Consider the following 9096-nt stretch of genomic DNA (forward strand, 5'->3'; position numbering starts at 1 on the left):
GTTCTTAGTCTCCAGGGACAATTATTAGGGCTCTACTGGGTATAGGAATTTGTACACGAAGATAGTGTATGATCAATAAAGGATCTACCCCTTCCAGTGAAGAAAGAGAATGTTCATAGCTGATCCACTTATGCTAGTTCAGGAATCTCTGGCCAGAGTGAATGAAATTAGAAAGGAGTTTCTAATTTACATAGAACTGAGTATAGTGAATGGGAAAGCAAATGATTAAATTAGATAGGCTTGACACAAGATCCATGCCCTGTATTTAATCAGGACATTAGAGGGTAGAAGGAATTCATTGTACGGTAACTATTCACTGACAGGTTCTTGATATTCTAAGCAGTGAATTCATATTATCCGGATAGTCGCGATATGTTGAGAAGCATCACTCACGATGTAGAATAAATATAATTAATCAGTTAATTATATTTGGTGAATTTTAGTATTCATGTAAATAATTAATAAAAGTTTATTATTATTTATTTCTACTACCGGCATAATATTGAACCTACAGGGTCACACCATAAAAGAATATTTTCTTTGATGAAATAATGAGAGAGAGAGAGAATTATTTTCTAAATAGTTAAGAAAAGAAATAATGATTAAAATAATTTTAATTATTATTAAAGCATTTTATGAAGATAAAATGTGGGGGTTAATATATATAAAGATATATTTTAAAACCCTAGGAGAGCCCTATAAATAAAATGAGATGGATGGCTCTTTAAATACACACAATTTTTGGTTTTGTGAAAACCCTAGCCTCCATCTTCTTCCTCTCTCTCTCTCTCTCTCTCAAAAACTCCGTTTTTATAAAAGCTCAGTTTTATAAAAAGGTTCATCGAAGAGGATCGTTCTTGGTGGATACCGGTAGAGTGCTTCACACACTGAGGAGCAACTGCTAGGACTCCAATTTTATAAAGCTTCGATTCACGAGGTATGGTTACGATTCCTCAGTTTTTCCCTTTTATACGTTTTTCTATATGTGCGGTATATGGTTTTTACGGAATAAATTGTTATTTCACGCTTCCGCTCATCCGTAAATTCCATCAACTTGAGATTTAGAACTTGCCATGCTAGCATAGGTTCATGCATGATTAGTGGGTAGCTCTAACCGTTTTACTTGCCCTGTGTAATCATAATGAATAACTTGCACTTAAATTGTTATGTTGTCAAATTCTGTAGACATATAGGGTCTCAACATAATTGATGATGTAACACCCCCAAATCTGGGGTCGAGGATCCGGGTTGTCACGAGTTCTATTTCCCTTAATAACACTTAATCTTAATAAACAACGAACTACTACGTACTGTGACCCCACAATATACACATACACACCACAAGTTATAGTCTCAGAGATGAATACAAAAAATAACACAAGTCATTTTATTCCACAATTATAAGCCATTACACCTCAAAAGGGGTTTCTGAATAAATTTACATTTCTTTGCCATTATTACAATTCATATAGATACATAAGTCTGGTACATCAGAAGTTGAAAGCCTACCCTATTGGTACTTCCTACCTCAGCTACAGCGGAATCAGCGCCTACAGGAAACTGCGGAACATTTCCTATCCGCTCGCAAATTGGGAGCTTGGTCATGTTCATCTTGTCTATCTGTTGTTGTGTGATGAAAGAAGAAAGCAAGGGTGAGCAACAAGCCCACCGAAATAATATGTATAATAATTAACAATATATGAGCATTCTCATAGTACTCATGAAAGTCTTGGTCAAGAAGAAATGAACCAAGTTGATATCTTAACGCGACCAAGTCGCAAAATATTAAGTATATATATACATATATACTTTTCACAATCTTTGAAATCCTCTGACATGTATAATATACACAGAGTTCCAGTTTATAACTGTATAAAAATATCGTTGCAAGGTGATCTCATATATCTAACCTTGTCTCAACGTTTTTCTGAAAACCTTTGTCATTCATAAGATAATCATTAACTAGATATAAGTTGAAAAGATGAAGTTACAAGATACTCCAATATACTTATATCTTTTTCCGAATACTACTTGAACTACCACCGTTCAAGATATAAATAGTTCATCCCATAGATGAAGATACACGACAAAACTTGTATAGAATCAATCTTTGAAATATCATCAAAATGAAATGAAGTTACGAGATACTTCATTTGATGAAAACATCATTTTGAAAACTCGACCCTGCCAACACTCAACAATCGCCCAGCCGTAGCCTTTCTATCGAAGTGCTCTGGGTAGTGTTGCAGAAATATCCAATTGGATGATGAACTCATTACGGGAGTTTGCCGCTCCAGGAAGACCACTCACGATGATCAGTCGCAGTAGTGTAACCCACCATTTTCTACATGTAGAGGAGAACAGTTGGATTTACTTGTCAACCGAACACTGGACTCCTAAGGAATGGACCGTCTTAGCGGAACTTCCGGGCCATTTGGGCCAATATAATAAGGCTGGGCCGGCGCCACTCGACCACTTACACCACTCCTAGTTTAGATGAAATCCATGACTCTGAAACATAAAGCTCGTCCCCCCTTTCCCCAAATAGAAACGTGTTGATACAGCTCCACCAAGAAGTCGTATCTAGTTGGAAAGGAAAACTCACCGATATTTCCCAGGTGATGCCTGTTAATGGATTAACTTATTCCAATAATTTTACTTCCTGAGTGTTGGGTAAGTAATCAAAAACTCTTTTATCAAAACAGCAACCTTGTTGCGAATATAAAAATACATCACGGAGCCGGATCCCTCAGATTTTTGAGCGAGTGTTTAAATCTCCTTCGAAAGGAAGATCTTAAATTTGAAAATGAGTTTTGGGATCCGCTCTAACCTTCCAAAAATAGTTTTGATAAAGTTTGAAAATCATCTCTGGAAATATTTAAAGTAAGAATGATTTGATAGTATCAATATTTTCCGAATACTTGGAAAATATCGAAACATTATTCTTCAATAAAATAAAGAATATTATTTAATAAAATAAGCGGAGTCATAAGTCCTCGAATAAATATTCAAAATAATATTCATTAAATAAAATAAGCGGAGTCATAATTCCTTGAATGAATACTCAAAATAATATTCATTTATAATATAAAACTATCGAATAAACCTTATTCGATTAATAGTTTTGAAAACTATTTATATATATAATATACTCGGGAACATCGCCTCCCGGTTTAGAAAAATGTTCAACTCTGGGTCCCCTATACTAAGGTATACGCAAGTACTGCTTATCTCTAGTATAGGTATTATGCAGTTTATAAGCATTTGAATTGATAATAAAATATCAAGATTTCACAACATGCATATATATACCATATCAACATGCTCCAATATATCGCAAGATTTGCTAATAACAACCATGCACTTATCCCAAGATAATGCATCAATATATTTATATCACAACAACAGTATAACGGGTAGAAAACTTGCCTGAGTGTTCCCGGATAGACTTAAGCTTAGAGTGAGTCCGCTAACCTATAAACAACAACATAAGTAGGAATTAAACCTCGGTCGCTTAAGAAACTAGACTTTAACCAATTGAACCCTAACGTTCTCTTATGGTCACTCCTACGCTTAACGAATCACATAAGTCATTCGAGTACCCTCGGCTTCACCATTTTTAATAAATTAACCATTAAGAATTTTAAGGCGATTCTTTCGCGAGTACTCTACCAACTGCCTAATCCACTTTAAATAATTGTTTCATACTCCAATTAGTAATTTAAGGGCCTTAACCAAGGTCTCAAAGTAAAGCGAGGGGTAAAGGTTCGTTCGCGAAATGCCGTTACTTAAAACGGTCGTTTCTCCTAAACCGTAAATCGGATCTAAGCGAACCACATACCAAAACGAAGCTTACGACATGATCTAGCTAAACATGACAAATTTAAAGATTGGTCAGTGAGTTATCTGGTCCGAGATTCATGTACAACAGTCTAAGGAAAACGGGCATTACGACGGCTATGTTTACGAGTTTTCCAAGTTTCTCACTACACCAAAACCTCACCAAACAACCCACAATTATTAACACATCAAAACCTCAACTACATAATACTATACCAGTATTATTCTCCAGATTCTTCATCTCAACCAACCACAATCAAGTTCTATTAACTATAACAAGATTCATTCACCAAATCACTCCAAATTCAAATCAAACTACTAATAATTAAAGATCATACTTCTCATTTAGAAAACCAACCATCAAACTCACTAATAATAAAAGTAAAGGCTATGGTTTGAAGTTTATACCTTCCTTGGGAGGTGTTAAGTTTCTAGGAAGCCTTAGGGAGCCTCCTACAAGCTTGATCTTTCCAAAGAAATCAAGAACACAAAGTTAGGCTTTGAAGTTTCTAAAAGTACGATTGAAAGAACTGTAAATATGAGGGTCTTACCATGCTTATTTGGACGAGACTTGTGAACAAGAGTTGTAGGCCATCTCAATACCTTTCCAACGAGCTATAGAACACAACATTTGAGTGAGTATTGAAGGAGATATGACAGTTTGATGTTGCTGGGTTTGTTTTGGCCGAGAGCTTCTCTTCATGGGAGCAAAGTCAAATTTTTAATTTTTGTGTTATGATATTTTGCTTGGTTGATTTCCTTTTTGGCTTGGCAATTTTTGATCTTTTACCATGGTAACTTTTGCATGGCCAAGAATCAACCAACAACACACTTCTTTTTGTCATGCTTATGTCACCATGCTTGTGTCACCTTTTTAACACATGTCCTTTTCTTGTGGTTTGATGATGTCACAATCTTTGGCTTCTTGTACAAGCTTGTCTCTTGGTCGCTTATTTGTTTTACGGTTCGCTTAACTTTCGTTCTCGTTCATCGTTTGAGGGATCATATCCGGGATCTTATTACTTGGGCTCCCCTAAACCTTTCTCAATATTTTATATTCCTTTTATGATCCTCTCTTATAATCCTTGAATTTAAATTATTTTAATCATGTTACCTTATACTCATTTCTTTCGGTATCTGGTGGATTTTCGTAAAAAATCAAAGTGTCCGGATTCGAATTCTAACGACCTTTACATACACTCATTTACTTTATGGAATACTAATACGATCTTAGAATTTCCATAACAGTACTCCTATATAGCGTGGTCTGATAATTTTCGGGTTAAATATCAAAATGGTCACTCAACTGAACGCCATATATCAGTTTAATCATCAAAGTTAACGGGGTATTATTTGAATCATTAAAGTCATAATAAATATCATACATATACCTCAAAATATGTGCTCCCTAATTAAAATTTATTTTATGGAGTTCTATATAATTTTCTTGAATCCTATTACAACCAAATGAAAATGTATGAATTCTAGTATTTTCTATAATACAATAAGATTTTTTAAAATTTATCTACTATTTATTTTTAATTTTGTAGTCATTTGCTTTATTTAAATAAAAATAATTAGTACATAAATTTTTAAAAATCTCAAAAAATCATCTAAAATACTATGAATTCATAACTTTTCATTTGGTTGTAATAAGATTTAAAAAAATATTTAGAACTCCATAAAATAAATTTTAATTCTCGAGCACATATTTTGAGGTATCTGTTTGATATTTATTATTACTTTAGTGATCCAAATGATACCCCGTTAAGTTTGATGATTAAACTGATATATGTCATTCAGTTGAGTGACCACTTTGATATTTAACCCGATAATTTTCCTTAATCAGCATCATCAGCAAAAGTTACTATTCATCCGTGTTTCGAAAATTCCAAAAATTGGGGTTATTACAGATGACTATTCAACTTCTATCATAATTGTGGATGCTTGGTAGAATGGTATTCGTACAACGAAAGTTGGCATTTATCAGTTTCGTGTTGTTCGATTAATATCATCACCATTACATGCTAAGGGTAATAACAATAACTATTAAATGAAGTATTAATGAAGTTATGATCTCATGTGTGTTTAATATTGATAATTTAAGTGTTTAATTCTCGTAGTTAATAGTAGTTAATCAACCTTAATTGTTATTGTCTTAACATTGAAGAGTAATCATACATTGGTGAGTAAGTGTTAATTAAATATAATTAATCAGAGTCTCTGTGGGAACAAACTAGAAATCATTCTATATTACTTACGAATGCGTATACTTGCGTGATTTATTTAGCGCATGCTTTGTGCCTAACAAGTTTTTGGCGCCACTGCCGGGGACTTGGTGTTAATTTTTTTAGTTTATGTACTTGCCATCAGTGGTCATTAGGATTCATTGATTAAGACTTGTTAATTACTGCTTCCGGTTGTGTTTCAGGTACTCTAGCGAGCGTTTATGCAAACACGTTCTCGCACCCACAAGAGAAATCTAGATACAGCTGAGGAGACAGATTCAGCTCTTGATTTTGCGGAGAATATAGTTTTTGAAGATTCAGATACAGAGAGTGAGAAGAAAGAACCTTTAACAATCGGTGATCGTATAGTTCCAGCTGATCCAGCTCTTATGGACTTTTCTCGGCCTAAAATTGATGACATTCAGTTAAGCATCATTCATCCGGCTATTCAGGCCAATACTTTCGAAATCAAGCCGGGCACTATTCAGATGGTGTAAAATTCTGTTTCTTTCGGAGGTGCTGCGACTGAAGATCTCAACATGCATATCAGGAATTTTGTTGAGATCTGTAGTACTTTCAAATATAATGGTGTTACTGATGAGGCGATCAAGCTGAGGCTTTTCCCATTCTCTCTGAGGGACAAAGCTAAGGATTGGTTACATTCTTTACCAGCTGGGTACATCACTACTTAGGAAGATCTCGCGTAAAAGTTTTTGGTAAAGTTCTATCCAATGGCCAAGACTGCAGCTATGAGGAGTGCTCTTACTCAGTTTATGCAGCAACAAGGAGAATCTAAGTGTGAAGCTTGGGAGCGCTACAAGGAGATGTTGAGAAAGTGTCCACATCATGGTATGCCTAACTGGATGGTGATCACTGGTTTTTATAATGGTTTGGGGGCCCAATCTAGGCCCATGCTCGATGCAGCTTCTGGAGGCGCTTTGTGGGCCAAAAGCTATACTGAAGCCTATAATCTTATTGGAACTATGGCTGCAAACGAGTATCAAAACCCAACTCAAAGTATGATGCCGGGGAAGGTAGCAGGTATTCTGGAAGTTGATGCAGCTACAGCTATTGCAGCACAGCTCCAAGCGCTGTCTCTGAAGGTCGATTCTTTAGCCAACTATGGAGTCAATCAAATAGTTATTGTCTGTAAGCTTTGTGCAGGCTCTCATGCTACGGATCAGTGTTCTCTTGTTAATGAATCTGTTCAGTATGTGAATAATTATTAGCGACCGCAACAGCCTATGCCAGCTACTTATCATCCTGATAACAGAAATCATCCCAATTTCAGCTGGAGCAATAATCAGAATGATGTTCAACAACCATATCAGCAAGCTGCAAGTAAACAGTTCAATCCACCTGGATTCCAACAACCTCAGCAATATGCTCAAAGGAAATCATATCCTCAACAAAGAGGTGTTGCTCCACCTTCTAGTGCTGATTTTGAGGAGTTAAAGCTGTTGTGCAAAAGTCAGGCTGATCTATTAAGACCTTAGAAAATCAAATTGGTCAAATAACCAATGCCTTGCTCAATCATTAACCTGGCACACTTCCCACCGATACTGAAGTTCCAGGAAGGAAGGAAGCTAAGGAGCAAGTCAAAGCTGTCATCTTAAGGTCTGGAAAAGTTGCTGATGCTGAAAAAGTAAAAGATTGAGAAGCTGAAATTGCAGATGAAGAAGAAAAGCGAAAGGAGAAAGAGGGGGAATCAAGGAAGACTACTGTTGAACACACTCTTCCTGAGGGTAATACAGGGGAGAAACAGCTCTATCCTCCACCACCTTTTCCTAAGAGATTGCAAAAACAAAAGCTGGACAAGCAATTTGGTAAGTTTCTGGAGGTGTTCAAGAAACTTCACATCAACATACCTTTCGCTGAGACTCTGGAGCAAATGCCTAGTTATGCGAAATTTATGAAAGGTATTCTTTCAAGGAAGGTGAAACTGGATGATCTTGATACCGTTGCTCTAACAGAAGAGTGCAGTGCTGTGCTGCAACAAAAGTTACCTCCAAAGCTTAAGGATCCAGGTAGCTTCACCATTCCTTGCACCATTGGCAAGTTGTCATTCGACAAGTGCCTTTGCAATTTGGGAGCAAGCATCAATCTGATGCCGTTGTCTATCTTCAAAAAGCTGAATTTGCCTGATCCAAAGCCTACCTACATGTCTCTACAATTGGCTGATCATTCTATTACATACCCACGAGGCATCGTGGAGGACGTGCTAGTAAAGGTGGACAAGCTCATCTTTCCTGCAGATTTTGTCATTCTGGATTTCGAGGAAGATAAGAAGATTCCCATAATTTTGGGAAAACCTTTCTTGGCTACAGGCCGTACCTTGATAGATGTGCAAAAGGGTGAACTTACTATGAGGGTGCAAGATCAAGGTGTGACATTCAATGTGTTCAATGCGATGAAATTCCCTACGGAAGATGAGGAGTGCTTCAAGATGGATTTGGTTGATTCTGCAGTTATTTCAGAACTTGATCATGTGCTAAGGTCTGATGCCTTACAAAAAGCCTTATTGGGGGAATTTGACAGTGATGATGAGGAAGGCAATGAGAAGTTACAATATCTAAATGCTTCTCCTTGGAAACGAAAGCTAGACATGCCATTTGAATCTCTTCGTAATACTGATCTCAAGAATGTTGAGAGAAAGCTCAAACCATCTATTGAGGAAGCACCTATATTGGAGCTTAAACCATTGCCTGAACACTTGAGGTATGTTTTTTTAGGTGATGCATCTACTTTGCCTGTTATTATTGCATCTGACCTTTCAGGTAGTGATGAGGAAAAGCTCTTGAGGATTTTAAGAGAATTCAAATCGGCCATCGGATGTGTTAGTCCCTTAACAATGTAACAAGAATTACAGAAGGGGGTTGAATGGAATTCATGAAACTTTTTCTTGAATAAAAATGTTCTAACTCAAATATATGTATATAAGTGTGAATTGATTAGCAAAATGCGGAATAGTTACTTGAAATGAACCAAAACACAAGTAATTAAAAACAAGAGTCTTTAAAAGCTTTCT

The 9096-nt window shown here is 36.1% G+C and overlaps 1 non-coding gene across 1 annotated transcript; it reads right to left on the bottom strand.

The window, feature by feature from the left end:
* Nucleotides 1–6814: 6814 nt before the first annotated feature.
* Nucleotides 6815–6921, bottom strand: LOC141698786 (small nucleolar RNA R71). Its single transcript, XR_012565288.1, has one exon. It is a non-coding gene; the product is annotated as a small nucleolar RNA R71 (small nucleolar RNA).
* Between the last annotated feature and the right edge of the window lie 2175 nt (nt 6922–9096).

The sequence above is a fragment of the Apium graveolens genome, chromosome 11, assembly GCF_009905375.1.
Source record: "Apium graveolens cultivar Ventura chromosome 11, ASM990537v1, whole genome shotgun sequence".
Classification (NCBI taxonomy): Eukaryota; Viridiplantae; Streptophyta; class Magnoliopsida; order Apiales; family Apiaceae; genus Apium; species Apium graveolens.